This window comes from Vicugna pacos, unplaced genomic scaffold, assembly GCF_048564905.1.
Source record: "Vicugna pacos unplaced genomic scaffold, VicPac4 scaffold_16, whole genome shotgun sequence".
Lineage (NCBI taxonomy): Eukaryota > Metazoa > Chordata > Mammalia > Artiodactyla > Camelidae > Vicugna > Vicugna pacos.
Window position 1 is genome coordinate 6,199,713 of NW_027328737.1, and position 23,164 is coordinate 6,222,876.

Genomic DNA, 23,164 nt, shown 5'->3' on the forward strand with positions numbered 1-23,164 from the left:
CAGAAGAAAGAATTTATAATATAGAATACTGAATACTTAACATAAAATTTACAATATAGAAAGTTGAACACAGAATATAGAATATAGAATACGGAATACTGAATATAGAATTTAGAATATAGAATGTAGAACACAGAATATAGAATATAGAATACGGAATGCAGAATATAGAATACAGAATATAGATTTTAGAACACAGAAAATAGACTATAGAATACAGAATATAGAAACCAAAATTTAGAACATGGCATGCAGAACAGAGAATTTAGAATATAGAATACAGAATACTGAATATAGAATTTAGAATATAGAATGTAGAGCAAAGAATATAAAATATAGACTATAGAATGCAGAATATAATATATAGAGTATAGAATGATGAACACAAAATATAGAATATAGAATAGAGAATATAGAACCCAGAATTAAGGACATGGAATGTAGAACACAGAATTTATAATATAGAATACAGAATACTGAATTTCGAATTTAGAATATAGAATGTAGAACACAGAATATAGAATGTAGAATACGGAATGCAGAATATTGAATACAGAATATAGAATTTAGAACACAGTATATAGAATATAGATTAGAGAATTTAGAAACCAGAATTTAGAACGTGGAATTCAGAGCACAGAATTTAGAATATAGAATACTGAATACTTTATATAAAATTTAGAATATAAAATGTAGAACACAGAATATAGAATATGGACGACGAAATGCAGAATATAGGATATAGTATATAGAATGATGAACACAAATTATAGAATATAGAATAGAGAATATAGAACCCACAAATAAGAACATGGAATGTAGAACACAGAATTAAGAATATAGAATACATAATACTGAATTTTGAATATAGAATATAGACTGTAGAACACAGAATATGGAATGTAGAATACGGAATGCAGAATACTGAATACAGGATATAGAATGTAGAACACAGAGTTTGGAAAATGGAACAAAGTATATAGAAACCAGAATTTAGAACATGGAATGCAGAACACAGAATTTAGAATATAGAATACAGATTACTGAATATAGAAATAAGAATATAGAATGTAGAACACAGAATTTAGAATATAGAGTATAGAATACTGAATATAGTATTTAGAATATAGAATACAGAACACAGAATATAGAGTATAGAATACAGAATATAGAACCCAAAATTTAGAACATGGAATGCAGATCAGAGGATTTAGAATATAGAATACCGAATACAAATATAGAATATGAATATACAATGTAGAACACAGAATTTAGAATATAGAATACAGAATACTGAATATACAATTTAGAATATAAAATGTAGAACACAGAATATAGAATATAGAATACGGAATGCAGAATATAGAATACAGAATATAGAATATAGAACACAGAATATAGAATATGGAAAACAGAATACATAACCCAGAATTGAGAACATGGAGTGAAGAACATAGAATTTAGAATATAGAAAACCGAATACTGAATATAGAATTTCAAATATACAATGTTGAACACAGAATTTAGAATATAGAATAAAGAATACTGAATATTGAATTTAGAATGTAGAATGTAGAACACAGTATTTAGAATAAAGCTTAGAGAATATAGAAACCAGAATATAGCACATGGAATGCAGAAGACAGAATATCGAATATAGAATACAGAATACTTAATATAGAATTTAGAATATAGAATGTAGAACGCAGAATTTAGAATATAGACTACGAAATGCAGAATAGAGTTTATAGAATATAGAAGGATGAACACAAATTATAGAATATAGAATACAGAATATAGAACCCAGAATTAAGAACATGGAATATAGAACACAGAATTTAGTATATAGAATACATAATACTAAATTTCGAATTTAGAATATAGAATGTAGAACACAGAATATGGAATGTAGAATAAGGAATGCAGAATATTGAATACAGAATATAGAATGTAGAACACAGAATTTAAAATATGGAAAAAGGAATATATTACGCAGAATTTAGAACATGGAATGCAGAACACAGAATTTAGAATATAGAATACAGAATACTGAGTACAGAATTTAGAATATAGAATATAGAACACAGAGTATAGAATATAGAATACGGAATACTGAAAATAGAATATAGATTATTGAAAGTAGAACACAGAATATATAATATAGAATATGGAATGTAGAATTTAGAATACAGAATATAGAATGTAGAACACAGAATATACTATATAGACTATATAATACTGAATATAGAATTTAGAATATAGAGTGTAGAACACAGAATATGGAATGTATAATACGGAATGCAAAATATTGTATACAGAATATAAAATGTAGAACACAGAATTTAGAATATGGAAAGCAGAATATAGAACACGGAATTAAAACATGGAAATTAGGAAACAGAATTTATTATATAGAATACAGTATACTGAATATCGAATTTAGAATATAGAATGTAGAACACAGAATATGGAATGTAGAATACGGAATGCAGAATATTGAAAACAGAATATAGAATGTAGAACACAGAATTTAGAATATAGAGAATATAATACTGAATATATAATTTAGAATATAGAATGTAGAACACAGAATATAGAGTATAGAATACAGAATATAGAATCCAAAATTTATAACATGGAATGCAGAACAGAGGATTTAGAATATAGAATACCGAATACAAATATAGAATATGAATATACAATGTAGAACACAGAATTTAGAATATAGAATACAGAATACTGAATATACAATTTAGAATATACAATGTAGAACAATGAATATAGGATATAGAGTACGGAACGTAGAATTGAGAATAAAGAATTTAGAATATAGAACACAGAATATAGAATATGGAAAACAGAATACAAAACCCAGAATTGAGAACATGGAATGAAGAACATAGAATTTAGAATATAGAAAACCGAATACTGAATATAGAATTTCAAATATAGAATGTTGAACACAGAATTTAGAATATAGAATAAAGAATACTGAATATTGAATTTAGAATGTAGAACGTAGAACACAGTATTTAGAATATAGATTAGAGAATATAGAACCCAGAATTTAGCACATGGAATGCAGAAGACAGAATTTCGAATATAGAATACAGACTACTGAATATAGAATTTAGAATATAGAATGTAGAACGCAGAATATAGAATATAGACTACGGAATGCAGAATATAGTTTATAGAATATAGAATAATGAACACATATTATAGAATATAGAATAGAGAATATAGAACCCAGAATTAAAAACATGGAATATAGAACACAGAATTTATTATATAGAATATATAATACTGAATTTCGAATTTAGAATATAGAATGTAGAACACAGAATATGGAATGTAGTATAAGGAACGCAGAATATTGAATACAGAATATAGAATATAGAACACAGAATTTAAAATATGGAAAAAGGAATATATAACCCAGAATTTAGAACATGGAATGCAGAACACAGAATTTAGAATATAGAATACAGAACACTGAATATAGAATTTAGAATATAGAATTTAGAACACAGGATATAGAGTATAGAATACAGAATATACAACCCAAAATTTTGAACATGGAATGCAGAACAGAGGATTTAGAATATAGAATACAGAATACAAATATAGAATATGAATATACAATTTAGAACACAGAATTTAGAATATAGAATACAGAATACCGAATATACAATTTAGAATATACAATGTAGAACAATGAATATAGAATATAGAGTACGGAATGCAGAATATAGAAAACAGAAGTTAGAATATAGAACACAGAATACAGAATATGGAAAACAGAATACAAAACCCAGAATTGAGAACATGGAATGAAGAACATAGAATTTAGAATATAGAAAACATAATACTGAATATAGAATTTCTAATATAGAATGTTGAACACAGAATTTAGAATATAGAATAAAGTATACTGAATATTGAATTTAGAATGTAGAATGTAGAACACAGTATTTAGAATATAGATTAGAGAATATAGAACCCAGAATTTAGCCCATGGAATGCAGAAGACAGAATTTAGAATATAGAATACAGAATACTGAATATAGAATTAAGAATATAGAATGTAGAACACAGAATATAGAATACAGACTACGGAATGCAGAATAAAGTTTATAGAATATAGAATGATGATCACAAATTATAGAATATAGAAGAGAGAATATAGAACCCAGAATTAAGAACATGGAATATAGAACACAGAATTTAGTATATACAATACATAATAATGAATTTCGAATTTAGAATATACAATGTAGAACACAGAAAATGGAATGTAGAATATGGAATGCAGAATATTGTATACAGAATATAAAATATAGAACACAGAATTTAAAATATGGAAAAAGGAATATATAACCCAGAATTTAGAACATGGAATGCAGAACACAGAATTTAGAAATAGAATACAGATTACTGAATATAGAATTTAGAATATAGAATATAGAACACAGATTATAAAATATAGAGTATAGAATACTGAATATAGAATTTAGAATATAGAATGTAGAACACAGAATATAGAATATAGAATACAGAATATCGAACAGAATATTTAGAACATGGAATGGACAACACAGAACTTAGAATATAGAATACAGAATACTTAATATAGAATATAGAATATAGAATGTACAACACAGAATATAGAATATAGACTACGGAATGCAGAATATAGGATATAGACTACGGAATGCAAAATATAGAATATAGAGTATAGAATGATGAACACAAATTACAGAATATACAATAGAAAATATAGAACCCAGAATCAAGAACATGGAATGTAGAACACAGAATTTTGTATATAGAATACATAATACTGAATTTCGAATTTAGAGTATAGAATGTAGAACACAGAATATAGAATATAAAATACAGAATATGGAACACGAAATTTAGAACTTGGAATTCGGTACACAGAATTTAATATATAGAACACCGAATACTGAAAATAGAATATGAATATACAATGTAGAACACAGAATATAGAATATAGAATACAGATTACTGAATATAGAATTTAGAATATACAATGTAGAACACAGAATTTAGAATATAGAGTATAGAATACTGAATATAGAATTTGAATATAGAATGTAGAACACAGAATATAGAATATAGAATACAGTATATAGAACACAAAATTTAGAACATGGAATGCAGAACAGAGAATTTAGAATATAGAAAAAAATACTGAATATAGAATTTCGAATATAGATTGTAGAACACAGAATTTACAATATAGAATAAAGAATACTGAATACGAAATTTAGAATATAGAATGCAGAACACAGAATAAATTATATAGAATAGAGAATAGAGAACTCCGAACTTTGAACACGGAAAGCAGAACACAGAATTTAGAATATAGAATACTGAATAATTAATATAAAATTTAAAATATAGAATGTAGAACACAGAGTATAGAATATATTATACGGAATGCAGAACATAGAACACAGAATATAGAACACGAAATTTAGAACATGGAATGCACAACACAGAATATATAATATAGAATAAAGTATACTGTATATTGAATTTAGAATATAGTATGTAGAACACAGTATATAAAATACAGATTAGAGAATATAGAACCCTGAATTTAGAACTTGGAATGCAGAACACAGAATTTAGAATATAGAATACAGAATACTGAATAAAGAATTTAGAATATAGAATATAGAACACAGAGTATAGAATATAGTATACGGAATACTGAATATAGACTATAGAATATAGAATGTAGAACACAAAATATAGAATATAGAATATGGAATGCAGAATTTAGAATACAGAAAATAGAATGTAGAACACAGAATATAGACTATAGAATAGAGTATATGGAACCCAAAATTTAGAACATGGAATGCAGAACACACAATATAGAATATAGAATACAGAATACTGAATATAGAATTTAGAATATAGAATTTAGAACACAGAATATGGAATGTAGAATACGGAATGCAGAATATTGTATACAGAATACACAATGTAGAACACAGAATTTAGAATATGGAAAGCAGAATATAGAACACGGAATTAAAAATGGAATGTAGAAAACAGAATTTATTATATAGAATACAGTATACTGAATATCGAATTTAGAATATAGAATGTAGAAGACAGAATATGGAATTTAGAAAACGGAATGCAGAATATTGAATTCAGAATATAGAATGTAGAACACAGAATTTAGATTATAACGTATATAATACTGAATATTGAAGTTAGAATATAGAATGTAGAACACAGAATATAGAGTATAGAATACAGAATATAGAACCCAAAATTTAGAACATGGAATGCAGATCAGAGGATTTAGAATATAGAATACCGAATACAAATATAGAATATGAATATACAATGTAGAACACAGAATTTAGAATATAGAATACAGAATACTGAATATACAATTTAGAATATAAAATGTAGAACACAGAATATAGAATATAGAATACGGAATGCAGAATATAGAATACAGAATATAGAATATAGAACACAGAATATAGAATATGGAAAACAGAATACATAACCCAGAATTGAGAACATGGCGTGAAGAACATAGAATTTAGAATATAGAAAACCGAATACTGAATATAGAATTTCAAATATACAATGTTGAACACAGAATTTAGAATATAGAATAAAGAATACTGAATATTGAATTTAGAATGTAGAATGTAGAACACAGTATTTAGAATAAAGCTTAGAGAATATAGAAACCAGAATATAGCATATGGAATGCAGAAGACAGAATATCGAAAATAGAATACAGAATACTGAATATAGAATTTAGAATATAGAATGTAGAACGCAGAATTTAGAATATAGACTACGAAATGCAGAATAGAGTTTATAGAATATAGAAGGATGAACACAAATTATAGAATATAGAATACAGAATATAGAACCCAGAATTAAGAACATGGAATATAGAACACAGAATTTAGTATATAGAATACATAATACTAAATTTCGAATTTAGAATATAGAATGTAGAACACAGAATATGGAATGTAGAATAAGGAATGCAGAATATTGAATACAGAATATAGAATGTAGAACACAGAATTTAAAATATGGAAAAAGGAATATATAACCCAGAATTTAGAACATGGAATGCAGAACACAGAATTTAGAATATAGAATACAGAATACTGAGTACAGAATTTAGAATATAGAATATAGAACACAGAGTATAGAATATAGAATACGGAATACTGAAAATAGAATATAGATTATTGAAAGTAGAACACAGAATTTATAATATAGAATATGGAATGTAGAATTTAGAATACAGAATATACAATGTAGAACACAGAATATACTATATAGACTATATAATACCGAATATAGAATTTAGAATATAGAGTGTAGAACACAGAATATGGAATGTATAATACGGAATGCAAAATATTGTATACAGTATATATAATGTAGAACACAGAATTTAGAATATGGAAAGCAGAATATAGAACACGGAATTAAAACATGGAATTTAGAAAACAGAATTTATTATATAGAATACAGTATACTGAATATCGAATTTAGAATATAGAATGCAGAACACAGAATATGGAATGTAGAATACGGAATGCAGAATATTGAAAACAGAATATAGAATGTAGAACACAGAATTTAGAATATAGAGAATATAATACTGAATATATACTTTAGAATATAGAATGTAGAACACAGAATATAGAGTATAGAATACAGAATATAGAATCCAAAATTTATAACATGGAATGCAGAACAGAGGATTTAGAATATAGAATACCGAATACAAATATAGAATATGAATATACAATGTAGAACACAGAATTTAGAATATAGAATACAGAATACTGAATATACAATTTAGAATATACAATGTAGAACAATGAATATAGGATATAGAGTACGGAATGTAGAATTGAGAATAAAGAATTTAGAATATAGAACACAGAATATAGAATATGGAAAACAGAATACAAAACCCAGAATTGAGAACATGGAATGAAGAACATAGAATTTAGAATATAGAAAACCGAATACTGAATATAGAATTTCAAATATAGAATGTTGAACACAGAATTTAGAATATAGAATAAAGAATTCTGAATATTGAATTTAGAATGTAGAACGTAGAACACAGTATTTAGAATATAGATTAGAGAATATAGAACCCAGAATTTAGCACATGGAATGCAGAAGACAGAATTTCGAATATAGAATACAGACTACTGAATATAGAATTTAGAATATAGAATGTAGAACGCAGAATATAGAATATAGACTACGGAATGCAGAATATAGTTTATAGAATATAGAATGATGAACACATATTATAGAATATAGAATAGAGAATATAGAACCCAGAATTAAAAACATGGAATATAGAACACAGAATTTATTATATAGAATATATAATACTGAATTTCGAATTTAGAATATAGAATGTAGAACACAGAATATGGAATGTAGTATAAGGAACGTAGAATATTGAATACAGAATATAGAATATAGAACACAGAATTTAAAATATGGAAAAAGGAATATATAACCCAGAATTTAGAACATGGAATGCAGAACACACAATTTAGAATATAGAATACAGAATACTGAATATAGAATTTAGAATATAGAATTTAGAACACAGGATATAGAGTATAGAATACAGAATATACAACCCAAAATTTTGAACATGGAATGCAGAACAGAGGATTTAGAATATAGAATACAGAATACAAATATAGAATATGAATATACAATTTAGAACACAGAATTTAGAATATAGAATACAGAATACCGAATATACAATTTAGAATATACAATGTAGAACAATGAATATAGAATATAGAGTACGGAATGCAGAATATAGAAAACAGAAGTTAGAATATAGAACACAGAATACAGAATATGGAAAACAGAATACAAACACAGAATTGAGAACATGGAATGAAGAACATAGAATTTAGAATATAGAAAACAGAATACTGAATATAGAATTTCTAATACAGAATGTTGAACACAGAATTTAGAATATAGAATAAAGTATACTGAATATTGAATTTAGAATGTAGAATGTAGAACACAGTATTTAGAATATAGATTAGAGAATATAGAACCCAGAATTTAGCCCATGGAATGCAGAAGACAGAATTTAGAATATAGAATACAGAATACTGAATATAGAATTAAGAATATAGAATGTAGAACACAGAATATAGAATACAGACTACGGAATGCAGAATAAAGTTTATAGAATATAGAATGATGATCACAAATTATAGAATATAGAAGAGAGAATATAGAACCCAGAATTAAGAACATGGAATATAGAACACAGAATTTAGTATATACAATACATAATACTGAATTTCGAATTTACAATATACAATGTAGAACACAGAAAATGGAATGTAGAATATGGAATGCAGAATATTGTATACAGAATATAAAATATAGAACACAGAATTTAAAATATGGTAAAAGGAATATATAATCCAGAATTTAGAACATGGAATGCAGAACACAGAATTTAGAATATAGAATACAGATTACTGAATATAGAATTTAGAATATAGAATATAGAACACAGATTATAAAATATAGAGTATAGAATACTGAATATAGAATTTAGAATATAGAATGTAGAACACAGAATATAGAATATAGAATACAGAATATCGAACAGAATATTTAGAACATGGAATGGACAACACAGAACTTAGAATATAGAATACAGAATACTTAATATAGAATATAGAATATAGAATGTAGAACACAGAATATAGAATATAGACTACGGAATGCAGAATATAGGATATAGACTACGGAATGCAAAATATAGAATATAGAGTATAGAATGATGAACACAAATTATAGAATATACAATAGAGAATATAGAACCCAGAATTAAGAACATGGAATGTAGAACACAGAATTTTGTATATAGAATACATAATACTGAATTTCGAATTTAGAGTATAGAATGTAGAACACAGAATATAGAATATAAAATACAGAATATGGAACACGAAATTTAGAACTTGGAATTCGGTACACAGAATTTAATATATAGAACACCGAATACTGAAAATAGAATATGAATATACAATGTAGAACACAGAATATAGAATATAGAATACAGATTACTGAATACAGAATTTAGAATATACAATGTAGAACACAGAATTTAGAATATAGAGTATAGAATACTGAATATAGAATTTGAATATACAATGTAGAACACAGAATATAGAATATAGAATACAGTATATAGAACACAAAATTTAGAACATGGAATGCAGAACAGAGAATTTAGAATATAGAAAAAAATACTGAATATAGAATTTCGAATATAGATTGTAGAACACAGAATTTACAATATAGAATAAAGAATACTGAATACGAAATTTAGAATATAGAATGCAGAACACAGAATAAATTATATAGAATAGAGAATAGAGAACTCCGAACTTTGAACACGGAAAGCAGAACACAGAATTTAGAATATAGAATACTTAATACTTAATATAAAATTTACAATATAGAATGTTGAACACAGAGTATAGAATATAGAATACGGAACACTGAATATAGAATTTAGAATATAGAATGTAGAACACAGAATATAGAATATAGAATACACAATATAGAACCCAAAATTTAGAACATGGAATGCAGAACAGAGAATTTAGAATATAGAATAACGAATACAAATATAGAATATGATTATACAGTGTAGAACACAGAATATAGAATGTAGAATACAGAATACTGAATATAGAATTTAGAATATAGAATGTAGAACACAGAATATAGAATATAGACAACGGAATGCAGAATATAGAATATAGAGTATAGAATGATGAACACAAATTATAGAATATACAATAGAGAATATAGAACCCAGAATTAAGAACATGGAATGTAGAACACAGAATTTAGAATATAGAATACAGAATACTGAATTTCGAATTTAGAATATAGAATGTAGAACACAGAATATAGAATATAGACTACGGAATGCAGAATATAGGATATAGACTACGGAATGCAAAATATAGAATATAGAGTATAGAATGATGAACACAAATTATAGAATATACAATAGAGAATATAGAAACCAGAATTAAGAACATGGTATGTAGAACACAGAATTTTGTATATAGAATATATAATACTGAATTTCGAATTTAGAGTATAGAATGTAGAACACAGAATATGGAATGTAGAATACGGAATGCAGAATATTGAATACACAATATACAATGTAGAACACAGAATTTAGAGTATGGAAAAAGAATATAGAAACCAGAATTTAGAACATGGATTGTTGAACACAGAATTTAGAATATAGAATACAGATTACTGAGTATAGAATTTACAATATAGAATGTAGTACACAGAATTTAGAATGTAGTGTATAGAATACTGAATATAGTATTTAGAATATACAAGGTACAACACATAATATAGAATATAGATTACAGAATATAGAACAAAAAATTTAGAAGATGGAATGCACAACACAGTATTTAGAATATAGAATACCGAATACAGAATATAGAATATTAATATACAATGTAGAACACATAATTTAGAATAAACAATACAGAATACTTAATATAGGATTTAGAATATAGAATGTAGAACACAGACTATAGAATATAGAATATGAAATGCAGAATATAGAATACAGAATATAGAATGTAGAACACAGAATATACTATATAGAATACAGAATACTGAATATAGAATTTAGAATATAGAATGTAGAACACAGAATATAGAAAATAAAATACAGAATATGGAACACGAAATTTAGAACTTGGAATTCAGTACACAGAATTTAAAATATAGAACACCGAATACTGAAAATAGAATATGAATATAGAATGTAGTACACAGAATATAGAATATAGAATACAGATTACTGAATATAGAATTTAGAATATATAATGTAGAACACAGAATTTAGAATATAGAGTATAGAATACTGAATATAGAATTTGAATATTGAATGTAGAACACAGAATATAGAATATAGAATACAGAATATAGAACACAAAATTTAGAACATGGAATTCAGAACACAGAATTTAGAATATAGAAAAAAATACTGAATATTGAATTTCGAATATAGATTGTAGAACACAGAATTTACAATATGGAATAAAGAATACTGAATACGAAATTTAGAATATAGAATGTAGAACACAGAATAAAGAATATAGAATAGAGAATAGAGAACTCCGAACTTTGAACACGGAAAGCAGAACACAGAATTTAGAATATAGAATACTGAATACTTAATATAAAATTTACAATATAGAATGTTGAACACAGAGTATAGAATATAGAATACGGAACACTGAATATAGAATTTAGAATATAGAATGTAGAACACAGAATATAGAATATAGAATACACAATATAGAACCCAAAATTTAGAACATGGAATGCAGAACAGAGAATTTAGAATATAAAATATCGAATACAAATATAGAATATGAATATACAGTGTAGAACACAGAATTTAGAATGTAGAATACAGAATACTGAATATAGAATTTAGAATATAGAATGTAGAACACAGAATATAAAATATAGACAACGGAATGCAGAATATAGAATATAGAGTATAGAATGATGAACACAAATTATAGAATATACAATAGAGAATATAGAACCCAGAATTAAGAACATGGAATGTAGAACACAGAATTTAGAATATAGAATACAGAATACTGAATTTCGAATTTAGAATATAGAATGTAGAACACAGAATATGGAATGAAGGACACGAAATGCAGAATATTGAATACAGAATATACAATGTAGAACACAGTATATAGAATACAGAATAGAGAATATAGAAACCAGAATTTAGAACATGGAATTCAGAACACAGAATTTAGAATATAGTTACAGAATACTTTAAATACAATTTAGAATATCAAATGTAGAACACAGAATATAGAATGTAGAATACGGAATGCAGAATATAGGATATATTATATAGAATGATGAACACAAATTATAGAATATAGAATAGAGAATATAGAACTCAGAATTAAGAAAATGGAATGTAGAACACAGAATTAAGATTATAAAATATAGAATACTGAATATAGAATTTAGAATATAGAATGCAGAACACAGAATATAGAATATAGAATGCAGAATATAGAACACAAAATTTAGAACATGGAATGCACAACACAGAATTTAGAATATAGAATACGGAATACTGAATATAGTGTATGAATATACAATATAGTACACAGAATTTAGAATATAGAATACAGAATAATTAATATCGAATTTTGAATATAGAATGAAGAACACAGAATATGGAATGTAGAATACAAAATGCAGAATATTGGATACAGAATATAGAATGTAGAACACAGAATTTAGAATATAGAGTATAGAATACTGAATATAGAATTTAGAATATAGAATGTAGAACCAAGAATATTGGAAATTGAATACAGAATATAGAACACAAAATTTAGAACATGGAATGCACAACACAGAATTTAGAATATAGAATACGGAATACTGAATATAGATTATGAATATACAATGTTGAACACAGAATTTAGAATATAGAATAAAGAATACTGAATATAGAATTTAGAATATAGAATGTTGAACACAGTATAGAATATAGAATACGGAATACTGAATATAGAAGTTGAAAATAGAATGTAGAACACAGAATATAGAATATAGTATACGGAATGCAGAATATAGAATACAGAATATAGAACACAAAATTTAGAATATGGAATGCACAACACAGAATTTAGAATATAGAATACGGAATACTGAATATAGAATATGTGTATACATGGTAGAACACATAATTTAGAATATAGAATAGAGATTACTGAATATAGAATGAAGAATATACAATGTAGAACACAGAATATAGAATATAGAATACAGAATGCAGAATATAGTATACAGAAAATAGAATGTAGAACACAGAATATAGAATATGGAAAACAGAACACAAAACCCAGAGTTGAGAACATGGAATGCAGAACACAGAATTTAGAATATAGAAAAAAAATATTGAATATAGACATTCGAATATAGATTGTAGAACACAGAATTTACAATATAGAATAAAGAACACTGAATACAAAATTTAGAATATAGAATGTAGAACACAGAATAAAGAATAGAGAATAGAGAATAGAGAACTCCGAACTTTGAACACGGAAAGCAGAACACAGAATTTAGAATATAGAATACTGAATACTTAATATAAAATTTACAATATAGAATCTTGAACACAGAGTATAGTATATAGAATACGGAACACTGAATATAGAATTTAGAATATAGAATATAGAACACAGAATATAGAATATAGAATACAGAATATAGAACCCAAAATTTAGAACATGGAATGCAGAACAGAGAATTTAGGATACAGAATACCGAATACAAATATAGAATATGAATATACAATGTAGAACACAGAATTAAGAATGTAGAATACAGAATACTGAATATAGAATTTAGAATATACAATGTAGAACACAGAATATAGAATATGGAAAACAGAATACCAAACCCAGAATTGAGAACATGGAATGTAATACAGAGAATTTAGAATATAGAAAACAGAACACTGAATATAGAATTTAGAATATAGAATGAAAGACACAGAATATGGAATGTAGAATACGGAATGCAGAATATAGAATACAGAATATAGAACACAAAATTTAGAACATGGAATGCACAACACAAAATTTAGAATATAGAATACCCAATACTGAATATAGAATATGAATATACATGGTAGAACACATAATTTAGAATATAGAATAGAGAATACTGAATATAGAATTAAGAATATACAATGTAAAACACAGAATATAGAATATAGAATACAGAAAATAGAATGTAGAAAACAGAATATAGAATATGGAAAACAGAACACAAAACACAGAATTGAGAACATGGAATGCAGAACACGGAATTTAGAATATAGAAAAAAAAATACTGAATATAGAATTTCGAATATAGATTGTAGAACACAGAATTTACAATATAGAATAAAGAATACTGAATACAAAATTTAGAATATAGAATGTAGAACACAGAATATAGAATAGAGAATAGAGGAGAGAGAACTCAGAACTTAGAACACGGAAAGCAGAAGAAAGAATTTATAATATAGAATACTGAATACTTAACATAAAATTTACAATATAGAAAGTTGAACACAGAATATAGAATATAGAATACGGAATACTGAATATAGAATTTAGAATATAGAATGTAGAACACAGAATATAGAATATAGAATACGGAATGCAGAATATAGAATACAGAATATAGATTTTAGAACACAGAAAATAGACTATAGAATACAGAATATAGAAACCAAAATTTAGAACATGGCATGCAGAACAGAGAATATAGAATATAGAATACAGAATACTGAATATAGAATTTAGAATATAGAATGTAGAGCAAAGAATATAAAATATAGACTATAGAATGCAGAATATAATATATAGAGTATAGAATGATGAACACAAAATATAGAATATAGAATAGAGAATATAGAACCCAGAATTAAGGACATGGAATGTAGAACACAGAATTTATAATATAGAATACAGAATACTGAATTTCGAATTTAGAATATAGAATGTAGAACACAGAATATAGAATGTAGAATACGGAATGCAGAATATTGAATACAGAATATAGAATTTAGAACACAGTATATAGAATATAGATTAGAGAATTTAGAAACCAGAATTTAGAACGTGGAATTCAGAGCACAGAATTTAGAATATAGAATACAGAATACTTTATATAAAATTTAGAATATAAAATGTAGAACACAGAATATAGAATATGGACTACGAAATGCAGAATATAGGATATAGTATATAGAATGATGAACACAAATTATAGAATATAGAATAGAGAATATAGAACCCACAAATAAGAACATGGAATGTAGAACACAGAATTAAGAATATAGAATACATAATACTGAATTTTGAATATAGAATATAGACTGTAGAACACAGAATATGGAATGTAGAATACGGAATGCAGAATACTGAATACAGGATATAGAATGTAGAACACAGAGTTTGGAAAATGGAACAAAGTATATAGAAACCAGAATTTAGAACATGGAATGCAGAACACAGAATTTAGAATATAGAATACAGATTACTGAATATAGAAATAAGAATATAGAATGTAGAACACAGAATTTAGAATATAGAGTATAGAATACTGAATATAGTATTTAGAATATAGAATACAGAACACAGAATATAGAATATAGAATACAGAACATAGAACCCAAAATTTAGAACATGGAATGCAGAACAGAGAATTTAGAATATAGAATACCGAATACAAATAGAGAATATGAATATACAATGTAGAACACAGAATTTAGAATATAGAATACAGAATACTGAATACAGAATTTAGAATATACAAAGTAGAAAACAGAATATAGAATATGGAAAACTGAATAAAAAACCCAGAATTGAGAACATGGAATGAAGTACAGAGAATTTAGAATATAGAATACAGAATACTGAATATAGAATTTCAAATATAGAATGTTGAACAAAGAATTTAGAATATAGAATAAAGAATACATAATATAGGATTTAAAATACAGAATGTAGAACACAGAATATAGAATATAGAATATGGAATGCAGAATATAGAATACAGAATATAAATTGTAGAACACAGAATATAGAATATAGAATAGAGTATATGGAACCCAAAATTTAGAACATGGAATGCAGAACACACAATTTAGGATATAGAATACAGAATACTGAATATAGAATTTAGAACACAGAATATGGAATGTAGGATACGAATTCAGAATATTGTATACAGAGTATACAATGTTGAACACAGAATTTAGAATATGGAAACCAGAATATAGAACACGGAGTTTAGAACATGGAATGCAGAACACAGAATTTATACTATAGAATACAGATTACTGAATATTGAATTTAGAATATAGAAAGTAGAACACAGAATTTAGTATATACAATACAGAATACTAAATATAAAATTTAGAATATAGAATGTAGAACACAGAATTTAGAATACAGAGTATAGAATACTGAATATAGAATTTAGAATATAGAATGTAGAACACAGAATATAGAATATAGAATACGGAATGCAGAATATAGAATACAGAATATAGAATATATAACACAGAATATAGAATATGGAAAACAGAATACAAAACCCAGAATTGAGAAAATGGAATATAGAACATAGAATTTAGAATATAGAAAACAGAATACTGAATATAGAATTTCAATTATAGAATGTTGAACACAGAATTTAGAATACAGAAAACAGAATACTGAATATAGAATTTAGAATATAGAATGAAAAACACAGAATATGGAATGTAGAATACGGAATGCAGAATATTGAATACAGAATATAGAATGTAGAACACAGAATTTAGAATATAGACTATAGAATACTGAATATAGAAGTTATAATATAGAATGTTGAACACAGAATTTAGAATATAGAATAAAGAATACTGAATATTGAATTTAGAATATAGAATTTAGAATACAGTATATAGAATATAGATTACAAAATATAAAACCCAGAATTTAGAACATGGAATGCAGAACACAGAATTTAGATAATAGAATACAGAATAGTGAATAAAGAATTTAGAATACAGAATGTAGAACACAGAATACAGAATCTAGACTACAAAATGCACAATATAGTTTATAGAGTATAGAATGATGAACACAAATAATAGAATATAGAATAGAGAATATAGAACCCAGAGTTAAGAACATGGAATTTAGAATACAGAATGTAGTATATAGAATACATAATACTGAATTTCAAAATTAGAATATAGAATGTAGAACACAGAATATGGAATGAAGGATATGAAATTCAGAATATTGAATATAGAATATAGAATGTAGAACACAGTATATAGTATATAGATTAGAGAATATAGAAACAAGAATAGAACATGGAATGCAGAACACAGAATTTAGAATATAGAATACAGAATACTTTATATACAATTTAGAATATAAAATGTAGAAAACAGAATATAGAATGTAGACTACGGAATGCAGAATATAGGATATAGTATATAGAATGTTGAACACAAATTATAGAATATAGAATAGAGAATATAAAACTCAGAATTAAGAACATGGAATGTAGAACACAGAATTAAGAATATAGAATAAAGAATACTGAATATAGAATTTAGAATATAGAATGTAGAACACAGAATTTAGAATATGGAATACAGAATATAGAACACAAAATTTAGAACATGGAATGCACAACACAGAATTTAGAATATAGAATACGGAATACTGAATATAGAAATTCGAATATAGATTGTAGAACACAGAATTTACAATATAGAATAAAGAATACTGAATAAAAAATTTAGAATATAGAATGTAGAACACAGAATAAAGAATAGAGAATAGAGAATAGAGAACTCCGAACTTTGAACACGGAAAGCAGAACACAGAATTTAGAATATAGAATACTGAATACTTAATATAAAATTTACAATATAGAATCTTGAACACAGAGTATAGTATATAGAATACGGAACACTGAATATAGAATTTAGAATATAGAATATAGAACACAGAATATAGAATATAGAATACAGAATATAGAACCCAAAATTTAGAACATGGAATGCAGAACAGAGAATTTAGAATACAGAAAACCGAATACAAATATACAATATGAATATACAATGTAGAACACAGAATTAAGAATGTAGAATACAGAATACTGAATATAGAATTTAGAATATACAATGTAGAACACAGAATATAGAATATGGAAAACAGAATACCAAACCCAGAATTGAGAACATGGAATGTAATACAGAGAATTTAGAATATAGAAAACAGAACACTGAATATAGAATTTAGAATATAGAATGAAAGACACAGAATATGGAATGTAGAATACGGAATGCAGAATATAGAATACAGAATATAGAACACAAAATTTAGAACATGGAATGCACAACACAAAATTTACAATATAGAATACCCAATACTGAATATAAAATATTAATATACATGGTAGAACACATAATTTAGAATATAGAATAGAGAATACTGAATATAGAATTAAGAATATACAATGTAGAACACAGAATATAGAATATAGAATACAGAAAATAGAATGTAGAACACAGAATATAGAATATGGAAAACAGAACACAAAACACAGAATTGAGAACATGGAATGCAGAACACGGAATTTAGAATATAGAAAAAAAAATACTGAATATAGAATTTCGAATATAGATTGTAGAACACAGAATTTACAATATAGAATAAAGAATACTGAATACAAAATTTAGAATATAGAATGTAGAACACAGAATATAGAATAGAGAATAGAGGAGAGAGAACTCAGAACTTAGAACACGGAAAGCAGAAGAAAGAATTTATAATATAGAATACTGAATACTTAACATAAAATTTACAATATAGAAAGTTGAACACAGAATATAGAATATAGAATACGGAATACTGAATATAGAATTTAGAATATAGAATGTAGAACACAGAATATAGAATATAGAATACGGAATGCAGAATATAGAATACAGAATATAGATTTAAGAACTCAGAAAATAGACTATAGAATACAGAATATAGAAACCAAAATTTAGAACATGGCATGCAGAACAGAGAATTTAGAATACAGAATACAGAATACTGAATATAGAATTTAGAATATAGAATGTAGAGCAAAGAATATAAAATATAGACTACAGAATGCAGAATATAATATATAGAGTATAGAATGATGAACACAAATTATAGAACATAGAATAGAGAATATAGAACCCAGAATTAAGGACATGGAATGTAGAACACAGAATTTATAATATAGAATACAGAATACTGAATTTCGAATTTAGAATATAGAATGTACAACACAGAATATGGAATGTAGAATACGGAATGCAGAATATTGAATACAGAATATAGAATTTAGAACACAGTATATAGAATATCGATTAGAGAATATAGAAACCAGAATTTAGAACGTGGAATTCAGAGCACAGAATTTAGAATATAGACTACAGAATACTTTATATAAAATTTAGAATATAAAATGTAGAACACAGAATATAGAATATGGACTACGAAATGCAGAATATAGGATATAGTATATAGAATGATGAACACAAATTATAGAATATAGAATAGAGAATATAGAACCCACAAATAAGAACATGGAATGTAGAACACAGAATTAAGAATATAGAATACATAATACTGAATTTTGAATATAGAATATAGACTGTAGAACACAGAATATGGAATGTAGAATACGGAATGCAGAATACTGAATACAGGATATAGAATGTAGAACACAGAGTTTGGAAAATGGAACAAAGTATATAGAAACCAGAATTTAGAACATGGAATGCAGAACACAGAATTTAGAATATAGAATACAGATTACTGAATATAGAAATAAGAATATAGAATGTAGAACACAGAATTTAGAATATAGAGTATAGAATACTGAATATAGTATTTAGAATATAGAATACAGAACACAGAATATAGAATATAGAATACAGAACATAGAACCCAAAATTTAGAACATGGAATGCAGAACAGAGAATTTAGAATATAGAATACCGAATACAAATAGAGAATATGAATATACAATGTAGAACACAGAATTTAGAATATAGAATACAGAATACTGAATACAGAATTTAGAATATACAAAGTAGAAAACAGAATATAGAATATGGAAAACTGAATAAAAAACCAAGAATTGAGAACATGGAATGAAGTACAGAGAATTTAGAATATAGAATACAGAATACTGAATATAGAATTTCAAATATAGAATGTTGAACAAAGAATTTAGAATATAGAATAAAGAATACATAATATAGGATTTAAAATACAGAATGTAGAACACAGAATATAGAATATAGAATATGGAATGCAGAATAAAGAATACAGAATATAGAATGTAGAACACAGAATATAGAATATAGAATAGAGTATATGGAACCCAAAATTTAGAACATGGAATGCAGAACACACAATTTAAGATATAGAATACAGAATACTGAATATAGAATTTAGAACACAGAATATGGAATGTAGGATACGAATTCAGAATATTGTATACAGAATATACAATGTAGAACACAGAATTTAGAATATGGAAACCAGAATATAGAACACGGAGTTTAGAACATGGAATGCAGAACACAGAATTTATACTATAGAATACAGATTACTGAATATTGAATTTAGAATATAGAAAGTAGAACACAGAATTTAGTATATAGAATACAGAATACTAAATATAAAATTTAGAATATAGAATGTAGAACACAGAATATAGAATATAGAATACGGAATGCAGAATATAGAATACAGAATATAGAATATATAACACAGAATATAGAATATGGAAAACAGAATACAAAACCCAGAATTGAGAAAATGGAATATAGAACATAGAATTCAGAATATAGAAAACAGAATACTGAATATAGAATTTCAATTATAGAATGTTGAACACAGAATTTAGAATACAGAAAACAGAATACTGAATATAGAATTTAGAATATAGAATGAAAAACACAGAATATGGAATGTAGAATACGGAATGCAGAATATTGAATACAGAATATAGAATGTAGAACACAGAATTTAGAATATAGACTATAGAATACTGAATATAGAAGTTATAATATAGAATGTTGAACACAGAATTTAGAATATAGAATAAAGAATACTGAATATTGAATTTAGAATATAGAATGTAGAATACAGTATATAGAATATAGATTACAAAATATAAAACCCAGAATTTAGAACATGGAATTCAGAACACAGAATTTAGATAATAGAATACAGAATAGTGAATAAAGAATTTAGAATACAGAATGTAGAACACAGAATATAGAATCTAGACTACGAAATGCACAATATAGATTATAGAGTATAGAATGATGAACACAAATAATAGAATATAGAATAGAGAATATAGAACCCAGAGTTAAGAACATGGAATTTAGAACACAGAATTTAGTATATAGAATACATAATACTGAATTTCAAAATTAGAATTTAGAATGTAGAACACAGAATATGGAATGAAGGATATGAAATTCAGAATATTGAATACAGAATATAGAATGTAGAACACAGTATATAGAATATAGATTAGAGAATATAGAAACAAGATTAGAACATGGAATGCAGAACACAGAATTTAGAATATAGAATACAGAATACTTTATATACAATTTAGAATATAAAATGTAGAAAACAGAATATAGAATGTAGAATACGGAATGCAGAATATAAGATATAGTATATAGAATGATGAACACAAATTATAGAATATAGAATAGAGAATATAAAACTCAGAATAAAGAACATGGAATGTAGAACACAGAATTAAGAATATAGAATATAGAATACTGAATATAGAATTTAGAATATAGAATGCAGAACACAGAATTTAGAATTCGGAATACAGAATATAGAACACAAAATTTAGAACATGGAATGCACAACACAGAATTTAGAATATAGAATACGGAATACTGAATATAGAGTATGAATATACAATATAGAACACAGAATTTAGAAAATAGAATTTAGAATAATTAATATCGAATTTAGAATATAGAATGAAGAACACACAATATGGAATGTAGAATACGGAATGCTGAATATTGGATACAGAATGTAGAATGTAGAACACAGAATTTAGAATATACAGTATAGTATACTGAATATAGAATTTAGAATATAGAATGTAGAACACAGAATATAGAATATAGAATACAGAAGAGAGAACCCAAAGTTTAGAACATGGATTGCAGAACACAGAATTTAGAATATAGAATACTGACTACTGAATATAGAATTTATAATATAGAATGAAGTACACAGAATTTAGAATATAGGGTATAGAATACTGAATATAGTATTTAGAATATACAATGTACAACACATAATATAGAATATAGATTACAGAATATAGAACAAAAAATTTAGAAGATGGAATGCACAAC